The sequence below is a fragment of the Octopus bimaculoides genome, chromosome 13 (genome assembly GCF_046866305.1).
Source record: "Octopus bimaculoides isolate indiv1 chromosome 13, ASM4686630v1, whole genome shotgun sequence".
Taxonomy (NCBI): domain Eukaryota; kingdom Metazoa; phylum Mollusca; class Cephalopoda; order Octopoda; family Octopodidae; genus Octopus; species Octopus bimaculoides.
This window is the reverse complement of record NC_142940.1, coordinates 38,711,521-38,731,520: the sequence shown is the minus strand read 5'-3', so window position 1 is coordinate 38,731,520 and position 20,000 is coordinate 38,711,521. Positions and strand designations below refer to the sequence as shown.

Sequence of the window (20,000 nt, the reverse complement as noted above, 5' to 3'; positions counted from 1 at the left end):
TTACCATTATTAATATTTTTTACTTTTAAGGTGGCGAGTTGGCAGAATCGTTAACATGCCAGGTGAAATGCGTAGAGGCATTTCGTCCAAACTTTATGTTGTCAGTTCAAATTCAGCCGAGGTCAACTTTAACTTTCAGGGTTGATAAAATGAACACCAGCTGAACTCTGGGCCCAACATAAAAGACTTACCTTCTCCCTCAAAACTGCTAGCCTTGTAGCAAAATTTAAAGCCATTATCATTATTATTATTATTATTATTATTATTATTATTATTATTATTATTATTATCATTTTATGTTTGATTTTTGCTTTACATTTGTACAAGTTGGCTCCAAGTCAGGTCGAGTAGCCCATCCCACTCAAAAGGTCTCTGAGTAAGGGTTATTTAAGGATGTTGAACGAAACACCAATGTTTCCAGAGATGAATTTTTCAAACCCCAAAGAATTCCACTCAACACATGGCTCTCATGCTCCCCAAATACTTCTGCTCATGATCAAAGATCCACATATAGTCAGCAACTGGTTAAAGTCAAACAACTGACAAGCAAATCTGTGGTGTTGCGCAGAATGTTTGTAACCCATCTTTTATACCAAGACAAAATATGTGCATAATGATACTTCCAGTCAATTAAGATCAGAAGCCATGAGAGCCATTGTCTAGTATTATTGTTATTAATAAAGTGGTGAGCTGGCAGAATCATTAGCATGCCAAACCAAATGCTTAGCGGTATTTCAACCATCTCTAAGTTGTGAGTTCAAATTCCACTGAGGTCGGCTTTGCCTTTCATCCTTTCTGGGTCAATAAATTAAGTACCAGTGAAGCACTAGGGTCGATGTGATTGACTTGTCCCCTCCCCCAATTTCAGGCCTTGTGCCTGTAGTAGAAAGGATTATTATTATTATTATTATTATTATTATTATTATTATTTATGATTTCCTTTCATTATAACTTTATTTCAGTTGCCTTAGTACTGGGCATCCTCCAGAGGTCAAGAATAGCAAGGGCACTTTTGTTTTGCTATGCATACTAAAATTATCACCACATTTATTCCATTTTAGTTGGAGAGTGTTTTCCTTAGTATATGGGCTGTACCCATCAAGGTTATCTTTTGTAGTTCACAATGATTGGAGTTACTAGGGAGTTGCTTAATATACTTCTCAGCTCCCTTCTGTTACTATTATTATTATTATTATTTAGTTATTAAGGTGGTGAGCTGGTAGAAATGTTGACACCCTCAAGCAAAGTGCTTAGTGACATTTCCTCCATCTTTATGTTCCAAATTCAAATTCTTTCACAGTCAACTTTGCCTTTACTCCTTTTGAGGGCTGATAAAATAAGTAAAGTACCAGTCAAGTACTGAGATTGATGTAATCAACTAGCTCCCTCCCCTCAAAAACTGCGGGCCTTGTATCAAAATTTGAAACCATTATTAGTAGTTTCTGTGTTGCACTTACGATTGCCAGATTGTGGCTTCAATACCTAGACTAGGTGGTGCACTGTATTCTTGAGCAAAACACTTCATCTCACATTGTTCTGTGACCACTTCAACACCTGATGCATGGCACGCAGTGCACCTGTTCAGACAATACTGATTTGATGGAGAGAGTGAGCTAATGAACAGCATAAGCACTTGATCACTATAAACAAATCATTTGTGCAAGTCATTCTGCAAAAGCTGAACACTTGTATGTTGTTTTTGATAAGTTCATCATCATTATTACTACTATCATTATTATTATTATTATCATTATTATTATTATTATTATTATTATTATTATTATTATTATTATTATTATTATTATTATTATTATTATTATTCAGTCGTTATATTTTTATAACGTGCTTTCACTTCACTACCGAGCGCAGCTCTGTGTGCCTTGGGTATGTGCTGTGGTTTGCTGTGATGCTAATATGGTTACTGTATTGAAAGTGTTTTATGTAGGATGTGTGTGGTGCCTAGTAATGCTATTTTCTGTTTGTTATATATAGTCGTTAGTCCTGGTGTTTTTGTTATGTATTTGTCTGAATATTTTTTTATCATACCTAATGTGTCCACTATGATAGGAATTGTTTCTGTTTTTAGATTCCACATTCAAGTTACTTCTATTTCCAGGTCTTTGTATTTTGAAAGTTTCTCCATTTCTCTTAGAGAAACGTTGTCATTATTATTATTATCATTATTATTATTATTATTATTATTATTATTATTATTATTATTATTATTATTATTATTATTATTATTATTATCCCTATCAGTAATTATTATCCCTATCAGTGGTGGTGGTGGTAGTAGTAGTAGTAGTAGTAGATATTTTCTCCTCAGATTAGTTGATGAACACAAAAAACACATATTTTTAGTTCATTTTACCAACAAAGGAGGGCTTCAGAATATTCAACCTTCTGCTCCAATATGTGGAGCAAAAACATTTTCAATTAAACATTCTCAACCCTGTGCATACACATTTTCATATCATAGCCATTTGTATTATTTACTCATACCATAAAACTGTCATGAGTGTGGTAATAGAAAGAGATGCTAGCCATAGTGGCACAATGCTGGTAGCAGTCAATACATTTTCTCAACTTTATTAAGTTTTTTTTTTTTCAAAATACAATCAGGTCTTAACTAACAAAAGATTCATAAACAAAGTAATAAACACAAACAGTTGCCTTGAAAAATACAACACAGATTTAAATAGCAATAGCAAAAACACAAAGCAGCAATAACTCAGCTGCTAATATTGTTAGAAACTAAGCCAAAATACTTGATCTGTGTCAAATCCAATGAAAAGGTTCATGGTAGATGCATGTTACAAAAGTGGGTGCCTCTTTGCCTTCGGATTTTCTGAAGAAAGTGAAACATCGCTGTCCTAAAAATCATAGTGATATGCATCAAACCTGTTAAAGATAGACAGGAATGAAAATCACACCAATAGTTTATCAAAGGCCAAGGGAGCACATCACAAATCAATCTTGTTTCAGCTGAGACTAGGGATGCTCATTAGTTAAAAGTTTGCAGAAGGTTTTGAGAAATGTAAGGTCCTCAAAATCAGAGTGATGGCTTGTTTCTTTGGTGAAAATAAATTGTCCTCATTTGTAATGTTGGAGACTGTCAGATGCAGTGTTTTGGAAAAAGTCAGGTTTTTTACATAAAAATCATATTTTTGTTAGTGACAAACTCTCTAACATTGGAGATACAATGAAACATATCCTGTCCTTGCTGTAAAGTGCATCAAGCTATAAAAACTATGCCAAAACAAAACAAGTGAATAAACAGATAAAAGTGATGTGGATTCTACTGAGCATGCTGCATTTAACCCATTTGAAAGAAGAGTAACTCTTGAAGAAACTTAAATAAACTAGGTGGAATTCTTCTCTAGTTTTATTGGTAGCATGCTGCTTATTTTAGTTTTTTGTTTGAAGTCAATGGATGAACAGGGTTAAAACAAGGAGAAATATGAACCCATTCACACAAACATTTGCACACACAAAAAGTCATTACAAGGTCATATTATAATTTTATTTCTTACATTAATATCATTAATTATATTTTTACAGCATAAGTAATTGCAGTTGCCTGTAAATGGTGTTTTAATGCATCATAATTAAATAGCATTTTACTTTGGTGGCCATAAAATATAAAAAGGATCCCCATACCTGTAAAATATCATAAGGATCCTTAACTAACATATTAATGGTGAAGAGAATTATTTTGGTTTGATGTAGAATTTTGTAATTGTTTAAGGCTGTTGTTACTGTTGTTAGTGATGGTGGTGGTGGGGGTAGGTGTTGGTGTTGTTGGAAATGGTGGTGTTGGTAAAAGTGTTAAACAGATATGTCATGTTCAGATCCTGACATGTGTGTGTGTGTGTGTGTGTGTGTGTGTGTGTGTGTATGAACATGTGGTTGTGTGATTAAAAAGTTTGCTTCCCGGCTACAAGGATTCTGGTTTAGTCCCACTGTACAGTACCTTGGACAAGTGTCTACTATTTTTACCTTGCTTGGAAATAGGTGAGAGTTGGCAACAGGAAGGTATCTGGCTGTAGAAAATCTGCCTCTATAAACTTTATTGAATCCATGCAAGTACAGAAAAATGGAATTTAAAATAGTGATGTATATATATATATATATATATATATATATATATATATATATAGCACCATTTGAGCGGAATCGTTACCAGCATCGCCTTCTAGCACTTGTGCTGGTGGCACGTTCGAAAATCATTTGAGCAAGGTTGTTGCCAGTGCCACTGGACTGGCTCCCATGCAGGTGGCATGTAAAAAGCACCTTTTTGAGTGTAGCAGTTGCCAGTACCGTTTGACTGGCCCTCGTGCCGGTGGCATGTAAAAAGCACCCACTACACTTTCTGAGTGGTTGGCGTTAGGAAGGGCATCCAGCCGCAGAAACTCTGCCAGATCAGATTGGAGCCTGGTGCAGCCATCTGGTTCACCAGTCCCCAGTCAAATTGTCCAACCCATGCTAGCATGGAAATGCGGACGTTACACAACGATGATGATGATGATATATATGTATATATATATATTTATATATATATTTATTTATTTATTTATATGTGCATGTGCCAGTGCAAATGTTTGTGTGAATGGGTTCATGTTTCTCTTTGTCTTAACCCTGGGCATTTATTGACTCCAAGCAAAACAATAGCTTCGCTATCAACACAGGCAATGTATTGACATTCTTGCAGTCAACTGTAAAAGAGCATCCAGGTTTTTTGATGTTTCGACATGACGCACAATCTTAGTAAACGGCATAGATAGTATTTACATCCAGATTGTTCGTTGGAAACAGGTGAGGTTTGGTGACAAGAAAGGCATCAAGCCATAAAAAGAAAAATCTCTGTGGACTAGTTTTATATGACCCATGCAAGCATGGAAATGTGGACATTGAAATGTTGTTGTTGATGATGATGATGCGAAGGAGGAGGCAGAAGAGGATAAGGGTGGTGAGGAGGAAAAAAAAGAGGGGAGAGAGGAAGAAAAGGAGGAGGAGGAGGAGGAGGAAGAAGAGGAGGAAGAAGATGAAGAGGATGATGACGAGGAGAAAGAAGACGAAGAGGAGGAGGAGGAGACAAAGGCGGGAGGAGACAAAGGCCGGAGGAGATGAAGACAAAGAGACAAAGACAGAAGGAGGAGGAGGAGGGGGAAGAGGAGGGGGGAAGAAGAAGAGGAGGAGGGGGGAGTAGACGAGGAGGAGGGGGGAGTAGACGAGGAGGAGGAGGAAGAGGGGGGAGGACGGCAATAATAACAACAAGGACATTGGTATTATCTGGGTGCATGTTGCCATGACACCAGGACCAGAGACAAGGCTACCACCTCATTGCACTACAGAGGTGACAATTGCACCCAGTACATTCTGTAAAGGGGTTTGGCAAAACAGGTAGCTATGGCAGAGGGAACAGAGAACCCAATAAACCTGCAGAGGGACTTGACATCTTTCTAAGGCTTGTACTAGAAGAAAGTAGGGGTCAGCACCTGTCATTTCTATCTGCCTTTAGTCTAGTGTGTTTGAGTAGTGGTGGTGGTGGTAGTGGTGGTCGTCGTTATCATCATCATCATCATCATTGTCATTGTTGTAATGATGATGGCAGTCATTATGATGGTGGTGGTGGTCATCATCATCGTCATCGTTGTCATCAGCATTTGGAGTGGTTGTGCTGAGTGCTATGCTAGTGGTATGGTTGTGGTAGTGGGGTTAGCAGTGGTGTAGTAACAATGACTGTGTTCTGAGCGGTCATCTTGGTAGTGTTGATGATGATGATGATACGCTGTGATGGTGGTGGTGGTGATGGTGGTGGTGGTGGTGGTGGTGGTGGTGGTGGTGGTGGTGGTGGTGGTTGTTTTGATGGTGATAGAAATGCTAGATGGAATGCTGGTGATGATTGCGTGAGTAATGGTAGGGTGGCAGTTGTGTGTCAGAATGTTGGTTGTAGAGAAAACAATGGTTGTAGTGGTTCTAGTGGTGAGGATGATGGTGATAGTGGTGGAGGTGGTAGTGGAAGTGTTGTGATAGTAGTATATTGGTGATTTTGGTGGTGGTGGTGGTGGTGGTGCTACTGCTGCTGCTGCTGTTGTTGTTGTTGGTGGGGGGTGTTGTTGTTGTTGTTGGTGGGGGGTGTTGTTGTTGTTGGGGGGGGGGGGTTTAGAAATGGTGGTGTTGGTAGCGGTATTGCTGATGATAGGGGTAGTGTTGATGGTGTTTTGTTGTTGATGGTGGTTGTAATGGTAGATATGGTGATGGTTTTGGTAATGTTGGTGGTGTGTGTGGAGGTGGTGGTGGTGTGTGTGGAGGTGGTGGTTGTGGTGATGGTGGTGGTGATTGTTGTTGTTGTTGTTGTTGCTGATGGTGGTGGTGGCGGTGGTGGTGGTGGTGGTAATATTGTGACAGGGCTGCATGTGTGTGCTTGTGAGTGAGATGGGTTGGTAGACGTCCCAGATAACACCCCGCCCCCAACCTAGTGATAGAGTCAAACTTACCCTTGTCAATGAAGAAGAACAAAACACACACCATCGTCCCCCTCTAGAACAGCATCAACAGTGTCAGAATATTGTGTGGAGGTGGGTGTATATATATGGATGGGGTGTGAACTGACCAAGGTACTAACTAGCACTGAAGCATTACCTGGATGTTGAATGAGTAGAAACAGTAATTTTTTTTTCTTTTCTTTTTGTTTTGTTTGTTAAACTAAATGACTTAAGATTTAGTAAGCTTTTTTGTAGTCATGTTTAAAATTGTGACCGTGTTTATCTTCTATGTTCTATCTTCTATGTTTTACTTCTTTCAGCCATTAGGTTGTGGCCAGGCTGAGACACTGCCTTGAGGAATTTTAGTTGAACAAATCAGCCCCTGTACTTATTTCTTTTTAAGCCTCATTTTGCTGAACTATTAAGTTATGGGGATGTAAACATACCAACACCAGTTGTCAACCAATGGTGGGGACAAACACACACACACATATGGATCAAAACAGGTTGATTCAAATTCGTTGCGATGCTAGTCATCAGCTATTTTGAATCTGAATCAGATTCAGGTACAAATACAAAATGGCTGACGACTAGCATCACACGTGAAACACAAGAGTACCAATGAATTTGAATCACACTGTTTTAAGCCACACATGTAACTCCCAATAAATTGGTTGAGTGCCCTGCTTTCGTTTGTCCACTCACGCATATATTTGCAGCCACTAATGTTATTATTTTTAGAAATGATATTGTTCTTTTATGTGTGTGTGTGTGTGTGCATATGTGCATGCGTGTGTGCGTGCACGTGTGCGTGTGCATGTGTGTGTGTGTGTGTATGTATAAATACATATGTATCTTTTATATTTTATCTCTTACTTGTTTCAGTAATTTGACTGTTGCCATGCTGGGGCAGCACCATGAAAGGATTTTAGCCAAACAAATTGTCCCCAGCACTTTTTTTTCAAGCTTACTACTTATTCTATCGGTCTCTTTTGCCAAACCACTAAGTTACAGGGACGTAATCACACCAGTATTGGTTGTTAAGCAGTGATAGAGGACAAACAGAGTTACACATAGATACACACACACACACACATACACGACAGGCTTCTTTTAGTTTTGGTCTACCAAGTCCACTCATGAGGCTTTGATCAACATGTGGCTATAGTAGAAGACACTTGCCCAAGGTGCCATATATAAATATGTTCCTATATGTATGTTTGTAAATGTATGTGTATGAATTTGTGTGTATGCATACAATTGCACTCTACTGTAGTCACTATAAGTGATGTGGCTGTTATCATTACTATCAGCAATATGTCCTTTAAAGATGTATGAGATAAGAGATCTCTTACTTGAAAAACAGGTAAAGGTTAGTGACAGGAAGAGCATCAATCTGTAAAACATTGGTTCAATAATATAGTAACCAACCCAAAGTAGTATAAATGTAAAGCAAAGAGATAAATGAGAGAATGTGTATACATATATACAGGTTGTCCCCAAAAAATATTTACACACTTTGAATAATTGTAAAGTGGGTGTTTATTAAAATACATTTCATTTTCAAAATTTAATAGAATCTGCAGACAATATTTTATTGTTTTGTCAATGCCTGTTTTCAAACTGACGTCTGTTCTGGTCCACGCACTGCTGACAACGCAAATCAATGGAATCGCAAGCATCATGAGACAATTCGTTTGGTATTTGTGTGCATTCCCATTCAATGGCTGCTCTCAAATCAGTGACTGTTGTCGGTTTCATAGTGTAGAGTTTGTCTTTTAGGTAGCCCCATAGCAAAAAGTCTAATAGTGTGAGGTCCGGTGAATGCGGAGGGTATTAAACGAAACCCCTTTGTCCAATCCACCCGTTTGGTAGGATCTCATCAAGGAAGAATCTAACATAGCAAAAATAAAGCTCCTCATCTTCAAAGTCTTCTCTAATGCATTGGACAGATGATTTTGGAATACTTACCTCATGACTCGCTTGCTGCACAGATTTTCTTGGACTTTGGTGATGTATTTTTTGCTTTGTGGGGGTTGTTGATGTTCATGGTCTTCCAGAATGCTTCTCATGGACATTCTGAACAGTTCCATCGGCTTCAAACTTATCTCTAATTTGAGTGATGGTGAGTCGCATTGGTGGATCTGTTTGAAACTCCCTCCGAAACTGTCTTTGCACTTCAACTGCATTTTCACACTTCCAGTAGCATTTTAGTATGAATTTCCTTTGTTCAAAGCTTAGTCTGACTGCCATCATTAATTCCAATGGGTTTAATCTGGAAAGAAAAAAACATCAATTGAGTTATCAGCTGCTAAAGTGTGTATACACTTTTTTTGGGACACCCTGTATATGAGGGTTGCTGAAAGCTTCTAACTTTAAGGGTATTGTAAAAGGATTACTTGGAGGCCCAACCTTCTGAGTTCTTTTACAGGGTTTAAAAAAACTGAAAGACTGCTGCAATAAGTGTGTGAATCTGAGAGGGGAAATGTTGGATAAAATCATAATTAACTGATCCTCCTGTATTTTCTTGTACCCAGTGCCAGGAACTTTCCTGCATCCCTTCATGTGTGTGTCTGTGCATGTTGTGTATGTGTTTGTATGTGTGTGTGTATAAATATATATTTATATTATATTTATATCATAGGAATTTGGAAACTTCAAGAAAATGTGAAATAATTCATGCTTACCAAAGTTTGTAAAATAGATAAAGAACTTTGAAGGATTACATTAGTTCAAGTGATGAACATTTGTTATATTTGCAAGGGGTGTGGTTTTATACCCCATGGCAGCATTCATCTTTTTCTATCTAAATGATATTTTGTCCTAATATTTATATGCCCCAAACATCATTTTCACCCCTATTTTACCATTTAAAATTTTTGCTGAGCATCTATCTAATATAATCACTGTGAACATCTAGTTGACATTTGTTGTTTTTTTTTTTCTGTTATGATTTTTGATTTACCTATATATCTATATACATACATATATAAATACATATGTATATATATATATATATATATATATATATATATATATATATATATATAGATATATATATATATATATGCGTGTATATATGTATGTATGTCTATATATATTTACATGTGTATACATATATATGCATACATATATATATACATATATATATAAATATATATGTATGTAGATATATACATACATATAAACATACATATATGAATATAGATACATATATCTCAATACATTCTTTTACTTGTTTCAGTCATTTGACTGTGGCCATGCTGGTGCACCAACTTTAGTCAAACAAATCGACCCCAGGACTTATTCATTGTAAGCCTAGTACTTCTTCTATCATTCTCTGTTGCCAAACCACTAAGTTATGGGAACGTAAACACACTAACGTCAGTTGTCGAGCGATAGTGGGGCAACAAACACAGACACACAAATACATACACACATAAATATATATATGAACATATATCTATCTATCTATGTGTATATATATATATATATATATATATATATATATATACGACGGGCTTCTTTCAGTCTTTGCCTAACAAATCCGCTCACAAAGCTTTGGTCGACCTAAGACTATAGTAGAAGACACTTCCCTAAGATGCCACACAGTGGGACTCAACCCAGAACAATGTCATTGAGAAGCAAGTTTCTTATCACATAGCTACTCCGGCATCTAGTGGAGGTTCCATATATATATATATATATATATATATATATATATATATCTACGAGGTCGAAGCTCTCCGTCAACTTCGAGATACCTCATTCTACCGCCCTCTGCCCTCCGACCCCACGCCCAGCTACCAACAGACTGTGTCCTCCACTATCCATGACCTCATCCTCTCCTCCTGTCTCCCCGCCACCGCCTCCAACCTTATTGTTCGCACCCCACGCACCCCCACCATTTACTTCCTCCCCAAGATCCATAAACCGAACAACCCTGGCCGCCCCATCGTCTCCACCTGCAACTGCCCCACCGAGCTTATCTCAAAATACCTAGACCGTGTCCTCGCCCCCCTAGTGGCTTCTCTCCCTTCCCACATTCATGACACTAACCACGCGCTTCGTCTATTCAACTCTTTCTCTTTCCCTCCCGGCCCTTCTAAGCTTCTCTTCACTCTAGACATCCAGAGCCTCTATACAGTGATCCCCCACGACGAGGGGCTGCGTGCCCTGAAGTTTTTTCTAGACCAACGCCCCAACCCACAACCCGACACCTCCACACTCATTCGTCTGGCCGAACTTGTCCTATCTCTCAACTGCTTCTCGTTCGCGGGAGATATCTACCAGCATGTTCTCGGGAGTGGCTATGGGGACGAGAATGGGCCCCAACTACGCGAACCTCTTCGTTGGTTATGTTGAGGCCCAAATATTCTCCAGTTTCACTGGTCCTACTCCCGAACTATACGGTCGGTATATCGACGACTGTATCGGTGCCACCTCACTCTCCCGCGAACATCTTGACTCGTTCCTCTCTTTCGTTCAGTCTTTCCATCCTGCCCTCCACTTCTCCTGTACTGTCTCTGACACCTCTGTCCCCTTTCTCGACATTTCGGTCAGCATCCTCCACTCCGCCCTTAGCACCTCCATACACTACAAACACACAGACTCACACTCCTATCTCAATTTCTCCTCCTCCCACCCTAGACACACAAAACTTTCCATCCCCTATTCCCAATTCCTCCGTCTACGCAGACTTTGTGGCGACAGCCATGACTTTGAGACTCAGTCACAACTCATGGCTCACCACTTTAGCCTACGTGGATATTCACCTACCACCATCCACACCGCCCTTGCCAGAGCACGTTCTGTGGACCGTGCATCTGCTCTCTCCCCCCCGAACCCGCCCTGCCGTTTCCCGCCTCCCTTTTCCCCTCACCTACCATCCCACCACCCTACCCCTCCGACGCTCCATTCTCCGAGCTTTTCGGCGCCTCCAGTCCGACCCCTCCACCTCCCACATCTTCCCTAATCGACCCCTCCCCTCCTTCAAACGAGCCCACAACCTACGGGACCTCTTGGTCCACAGCTTCTTCCCCAACCCAACCTCCCAACCTGGCTCGTTCCCCTGCTCCCGCCCACGCTGCCGCACTTGCCCTTACCTCTCCAACACCACCCTCCTCACCAGCACCCATCACCGACCCTATCGCATCACCGACTCCTTCACCTGCACGTCTACCAACATCATATATTGCCTCTCCTGCTCTCTCTGCCAATCCCTGTACATCGGACAAACGGGGCGCCGCCTGGCTGACCGATTTGCGGAACACCTCCGAGATATCAACGTCGGCAATGACACCCCGGTGTCACGCCACTTCCGTTCTGCCGGCCACTCCTTGCGGCAACACCTGTCTGTGGTTGGATTGTCCATGCACAGGGGCCATCCGGACTCCCGTTTGCGCCGTGAACAGGGATTAATCTTCTATCTTCGCTCATTTGCGCCACATGGGCTCAACTCCCCTCCACTCTTCATCTAACCCCCTCCTCCTGTCTCTCTCCCCCCACCCTCCCTCCTACCACCCATCTCCCCCCTCCCCCACCTCCTGCTCCGACTCCTACTTCTTTGTACGTCTCTTCACCTCTCTTCATACTTCTCTCCACTCCCACTTCTCTTCACCCCTACTCTTTCTCTCCTCTCTCTTACTCTCTCTCACTCTCTTTCTCTTCCTCTCTTTCTCCCCCCATACCCCTCTTCCCTCTCTCTCACTCTCTTTCTCTTCCTCTCTTTCTTTTCCTCTCTTTCTCTTCCTCTCTTTCTCTTCCTCTCTTTCTCTTCCTCTCTTTCTCTTCCTCTCTTTCTCTTCCTCTCTTTCTCCTCCCCATACCCACCTTCCCCCTCTCTCAATCCACCTTCCCTCTCTTATACCCACCCTCTCTCCTCTCTTCCTCTCCCCTCCCATACCCATCTTCCCCCTCTCTTACATCCACCTTCCCCTTCTCCCTCCTCGTCAACACCCCCTCATAAGCTCATCCCACCACACCCCAACACACTCCTACTCTACCTTCCCACTCCACCCCATCCAATTCCATACACCCACCACCCACCCCTACCCACATACCCCACCCTACCCACAGACCCCTACCTCTACCCCACCCTCAGCCTAACCCACACTCCACCCATGCCTTCCCCACCTCCCAACACCCTCACATCACACCACACCAATACCCTCGCATCACACCACGCACACACTACAACTGACCAACTACTTTCTCCCTTTCTCCCTTCCCCATTTTCACACTACATACGTCAAGATCACCAGCATTCTACCTCCCACACACAGCCCCTCGTTCCCGATCACCGTATGTTATCTCCCCCTTTCTTAGCTCTCCTGAAATAAGAATTTCTAACTTCCGGTCAGCCATTGTTATGATCGGCCATTATTATGATTGACCGTTGACTGAACACTATTCAATTTTTTTTCTCCGTGTTTTTCTCCTTGTCTCCGTATTCTTTCTGTTGAAGAGCGTAGCTCGAAACGTCAAAGACTTTCCGTATTCCCGAGCGTCATACTAATATATACTTTTGTTATTTACACCACCTGTCCTCGTCTGTTGTTATTATTTGTATATTCTCCCATATATATACATATACATATATATATAGTTGAAATTTACAGAAAGACAAAAGACCAAGGCAGGTGTATGAACAACAAGCAAGTGTATTAGTTTGACACTCAGGAAAGTGAGAAAGTCTTTTATGTTTCGAATTTATGCTCTTTAATTGAAAGGAATAAAAGAAAATAAACAGAGAGAGAATTAAAAAAAAACTAGTGCATTTAGCGGTCAAGCCTGGCGACAGATTGGGAAAAAGAAGGTTTGACAGGAGAGGTAGAGAGAAGAGGAGATAATAAAGTATGTATATATATATATATATATATATATATATACACACACACACACACACACACACACTCACATGCACTCATTCATACGTAGATACACATACAGATAGATAGATACTTAGATATTAGGTATGCATATGTAGACACACTCACACAAACTTACACATGCACACACACACACATATGCACACACACGCATACACAAACAGGATGGCCAGACAGAGAGCAGTTATTTCAAGATTTTAAAATAATAATAGATAAACAAACAGATAAACTGATATATATTGTTGGTGTAGAATATAGGGAACCTGTCTAACTACTATTGTACAACACCTGGAGAGATTGTCCTGGTGTTGGAGTTGCTGAGGAGGTGGGGGGTGGTACATACTGTTGTAGCATCATCATCATCGTCATCATCATTATTATCAATGGTTGACACACAACTTGCCTCTTCTTCCTATGGCACATATCCTATCTCTCTCACCTTCTCTGTCTTCCTCACTTTATATGTATCTGCATGCTTTATATGTTTGCATGAATATATCATCATCATCTTCATTGTCATTTAACGTACGCTTTCCATACTAGCATGGGTTGGACGATGTGACTGAGGACTGGTGGACCAGATGGCTGCACCAGGCTCCAATCTGATTTGGCAGAGTTTCTACAGCTGGATGCCCTTTCTAACACCAACTAATCTGAGAGTGTAATGGGTATTTTTACATGCCACTGGCACGAGGGCCAGTCACATGGAACTGGCAATGGCCACACTCTAAATGGTGTTTTTTACTTGCTAACGTTCACTTTCCATGCTGGCATGGGCTGGAAAAAAAAAAGATATATATATCCCGTCACTTAGCGGTTCGGCAAAAGAGACCGATAGAATAAGTACTAGGCTTACAAAGAATAAGTCCCGGGGTTGATTTGCTCGACTAAAGGCGGTGCTCCAGCATGGCCGCAGTCAAAATGACTGAAACAAATAAAAGAGTAAAAGAGTATAAAAGTTATATATATATATATATATATATACGTGGGTGAGTCAAAAAATAATGCCATTTTGTTTAGGACAGGTATAATTACCAACACAGGAACATGTATCATACATCAAAATGAAGCTGGTCCTCTATGGATCACATCCCTACTTCTCAACATAGTCACCATTTCTCTCAATAGCAATGTTCCACCTTCGAATGAGAGCATGTATCCCTGCCCCATAAAATTCTGTTGACAGTTCTTTGAGCCACTTCGTCACTACAGTTTTCACTTCCTCGTCACTGGAATAATGTTTGCCTCTCAAACCCTCTTTTGTGGTGCCGAAGAGATGATAGTCTGAAGGCGCTAAATCTGGTGAGTGAAGAAGTGGCTCAAAGAACAGTCAACAGAATTTTATGGAGCAGGGATACATGCTCTCATTCAAAGGTGGAACATTGCTATTGAGAGAAATGGTGACTATGTTGAGAAGTAGGGATGTGATCCACAGAGGACCAACTTCATTTTGATGTATGATACATGTTCCTGTGTTGGTAATTATACCTGTCCTAAACAAAATGGCATTACTTTTTGACTTACCCTCGTGTATATATATATATATATATATATATATATATATATATGTGTGTGTGTGTGTGTGTGTGTATATATATATAATGTGCGTGTGTGTGTGCACACACACATACACATTAATATATGTGCATTTATGTTATAACATCTACTTATTTATGCAGACAAGTATAATTTGGGACAATTTTTTTATAGCTTTCCAGATACCAAATCTCACTTGTTTGCCAGAAATATGTGTATGTACATATATATATATATATATATATATATATATATATATATATAGAGAGAGAGAGAGAGAGAGAGAGAGAGAGAGAGAGAGAGAGAGAGAGAGAGAGAGAGAGAGAGAGATGTGGTAAGAGGCTTGCTTGCTAAAACTTGTCCCACCGCATAGCACCTTGGGCAAATGACTTCTGCTATAGACTCAGGCTGATCAAAGCCTTGTGCGTGGATTTGGTAGATGGAAACTGAAAGAAGTCTGTTGTATATCTGTGTGTGTGTGTGTCTGTGTCTGTCCCCCACCACTGCTTGACAACCAGTATTGGCCTTTTTACATCCCTGCAACTAAGCAGTTCAGCAAAAAGACCAAAAAGATTAGGTGCCAGGCTTGAAAACAAATGTATTAGGGGAGATTCATTCAACTGCAAATTCATTAAGATAGTGCACCAACATGGCCACAATCCCATGTCTGAAACAAATAAAAGATAAACCATATATGTATATATAAATATTTTTATGTATGTATGTATGTATCTCTATCTATCTATCTATATATCTATCAATCTATCTATCTATCTATCTATCTATCTATCTATCTATCTATCTATCTATCTATCTGTCTATCTGTGTGTGTGGGTGAGTGTCTGTGTGTGTGGGTGAGTGTCTGTGTGTGTGCGTGTGTGTGTTGACAAAGAGATAGATAGATTCATATTTATATATGTGTGTATGTGTGTGTGCATACACACACACACGAATAGATAAATATGATAGATAGGTAGGTATGTAGGTAGATAGATCGATAGATAGATAGATAGATAGATAGATAGATAGATAGATAAATTGATTGGTAGATAGACGGATATTATCATATGTATGTATGTATGCACATATATATATATATATATATATATATATATATACATATATGCACATATATATATATATATATATATATATATATACACACACACACACACACACGCGCATATTCCATATATTAACTTATCTCTATATTTCTCTAGTTAATCTGGTTGTCCATCACTCTGGCTCACTGACTAGTTAGCTTCATGTTCATATACCTGGCTGGCTGCCTCTCTAACTCTCAGTCTGTCTACCTGGCTATCCGTCTGCCTGTCTGTCTTACTGTCCGGCTAACTGGCTGGCTGGCTGGCTGTCCGGCTGGTTGGTTGGATGGTTGGTTCGTTGTCTTGATTTGCCATCTGGTTGGCTGGCTGGTTTGTTGTATGGTAGAAAGGGGTTGGAGAGGGATGTTTCTTATGTGGTTACTTGACAAAACACACGGCAGGTAGGGTTGTAAGGAGATTCCTCACTCCTGTCCACCCCTACGTTCACACACTCACACACACACACACATACACATATGTGCATACACAGGTACAGTGCACACATATACACACATATACACACACACTCGCACTGACACACACACACATACATTTACACACATACACACTAACACACTTGCACACACATACAAACACTCACGCACACACATACAGCATACATACAAACGCATAAACGGTGGCTCATATACACACACACACATACACAGACTGTCACACACTGGTACGAGCACAGGTTCACACACACACACACACATATTGTCACTCCCTGTCACCAGTACAGGTAGACACACACACACGAGCACACACACACACTCACACACATATACACACATATACACACTCACACATCTGTGCACACCGATACACACATACATACACATACATACACATACCACACTGACACATTGTCACCAGTACAGGTAGAAACACAAAAACATACACACACTCAGACACACATATGGACATTCACACATCTGTGCACACAGATACACTCATACACAAACACACACACACACACACATACAACACCGTCACATTGTCACCAGTACAGGTAGAAACATACACACATACACACACACATCTGTGCACACAGATACACTCATACACACTCACACACACACATACACACACACACACACATATATATACCACACTGGCACATTGTCACCAGTACAGGTAGAAACATACACAGACACACACACACAAGCACACAAACACGTGCACACACACACACGCACACATATATATACATACACACTGACACAAACATATGGTCTCTCTCTTCCACTTTCCCTCTCTCTTTCTCTCCCTTGCACACTGTCACTTTTTCACATCTCTGCCCATCACCACCAGCACCACCAACACCACATCCAGTACATACTTACATACATACAGACAGACAGACAGATAAACAGACTGACAGACAGGCTGACAGACAGACAGGCAGCCAGCTATTGCTCTCTATGTCACCAAAACTCCTGAGCCAACCACAGTCGTGGATTTCGCCATTCACTTTACCTGGGTGACTGTTTGCTTGTGTGGCTTTACCTGACATACCCTGATGTGAGGTGTCAGATGGTAAGCTAAGCTGTAATCATCTGCCTCACCACCACCACCATACCTACTTAGCAAACACCCAGGTGGGTCCCACTGAGATAACCAATTTAACCAGCTACTACCGAAGTAAACTTACACACATACACACTTAAAAAAACTTGCTTGCTGAATGGTACGGTGTACGGCATGGCATGCTGGTGGTAGTACTGCTGTTTGAAAAGCAGACCACCATAACAACAGCAACAACAACAACAACAATAACAACAATAATAATTAGTATTACAAACAAGATTTTTATTGTTTACCACAAGAGTGACAGGATTACAAAACACTTAACCACATTAGGGGAGACAATAATAATAATAATAATAATAATAACAATGAAATTGATAATGGTAAATAATAATTATAGTAATAATAATAATAAAAATAATAATAATAGTAATTACTATTATTAGTAATATTTTATGATGCATTATTTCCCATAAGGATAATAGAACTTACGAAACACTTAAACACACTACAGGAGACAAAATAATAATAATAATAATTATAATTAATAGATAGTAGCAATAATCATAACAGTGATGATAATGATAATGATTATGATGATGGTGATGATGATGATGATGATGACAACAATAACGATGGTTGATTGATGATGTTAACAATGGGAAGGATAAAACAATGACTTAGAAAAGAAAAGGAGAAAACAGCAACAACAAAAACAACAACAACAAAAACAACAACAATAATAATAATAATAATAATAATAATAATAATAATAATAATAATAACTATCATCGTCACAATCAACATCATCGTCACCATCACTATCACCATCTACACCAGAACGGAAGAACGGAACGGAGTTTGCCAGGAATTTTTAACCAGGTGGGTGAATACCTCACCCCTTACCCTCCTTACTCTACCCCTTAACACACCGACAACCAGTTCAACCCCGCCCACCTCTCTCCACCACCACCACCATTGTGAGAGGTAGAGATATCATACCACTGGTTTGTTTTTTAACTACTAAGCTGATATAAACTGCACTTATTGAAATACTACGGCGCCGGTCAATACCGGTAAAGCCACCTACCCCTACCATTAAAATGGTCACCTCAACACCTTTAGGTAAGCTTCATTCCTTCTTTTATTCTTTCATTCTTTCCTTTCTGCCTTAATTCATTCCAGATTTCCAGAACGGCATTTTCGTTTATTCCATACTTCCGAATTTACATTAATATTCTATAGTTATTATATTGTTTTGATATTGTTATTATTTTATTTTAACAAATAACTATATTTTATATTTTGCAATTTTTGGTGTAATTTCTACTGTTTTTGTTTACTGTCATTGTTTTTTTTTTTTATCTTAATTTTGTAATGGGTGGGAACTGGGTACTTCTAATTTCATGAATGGGTGGGTAAGGCAGTTGGTAGATTCCATTTGAATTCTGTTATTTCTATCATTCGCAACACACACAGCCAATGACCAGAGCCCAGGTGCCATGTATGTGACTGCGAGCACATGTACATATGTGTATATATGTGTGCATACATACATACATATGCATACATATATATACATATATATATATATGCTTATATAAATATACACATATATATACATATATATATATAAAGTTATACATATATATATATATATATATATATATGCAGTGGAAGCAGCTAATTAAATCAAAGATAGTGTTTCCAAATGTTACGAAAGGAACTGAGGCCAAAAGGGGGGGGGGGCAGAGCATTCTTGTTAATGTTATGAAAAGAAGCCCTCATCTAAATTGATCACATTAAGTTGTTTCTATTGGAAGTATATGTGTGTGAGTACATGTGTGTGTGCGTGTGTATATATATATACATATATATATATATATATATATATATATATATATATATATATATATATATATATATACATAACAGGTGACGTACGACCGATACAAGACACACATTTGGATTAATCCATAGGCTATTAAAATACTTGTGAACATAATCTGAATTTTTCACTGGATGTACTTCAATACACATGATAATTCCTTGACTAAAGGTGATGTTCACAAGTTAAATAATCGACCCAAGCTGGTGCCTACCATTTAAATATTTGGTTCCTTTGAATCCTTTATATTGTATGTATGCATGTATATGTGTGTATATATATATATATATATATATATATATACATATATATATATATATATATATATATATATATATATATATATATATATGCATATAAAGATAGATAGATAGGTAGATAGATAGAGAGAGAGATAGATTCATATAAAAATATGCATTTATGGTATATAATTCATGTGTGTGTGTGTGTGTTTCTGTGTGTATACATATGTAAAAATTCTTATAAAAGGTTTTTAGGGGATCTGGTTTTATCTTCCAGTACATAAAGTGTATTTATATTTTTATGTGTGTATATATATTTATGT

The 20,000-nt window shown here is 39.2% G+C and overlaps 1 protein-coding gene across 6 annotated transcripts in view; it reads left to right on the top strand.

Moving 5' to 3' along the window:
- LOC106869449 (uncharacterized) overlaps positions 1-20,000 on the top strand; it is a 679,123-nt gene that overhangs the window by 292,648 nt on the left and 366,475 nt on the right. For 3 of the 6 annotated variants that reach the window (XM_089361662.1, XM_089361660.1, XM_052972436.2), the window contains exon 1: positions 17,537-18,672. The exons of the other annotated variants lie outside the window; for them this stretch is intronic. The gene's annotated coding sequence lies outside the window, so the exon portion shown is untranslated. Of the gene's footprint in view, positions 1-17,536; positions 18,673-20,000 lie in introns of those variants that run through there. 6 annotated transcript variants of the gene reach the window in all.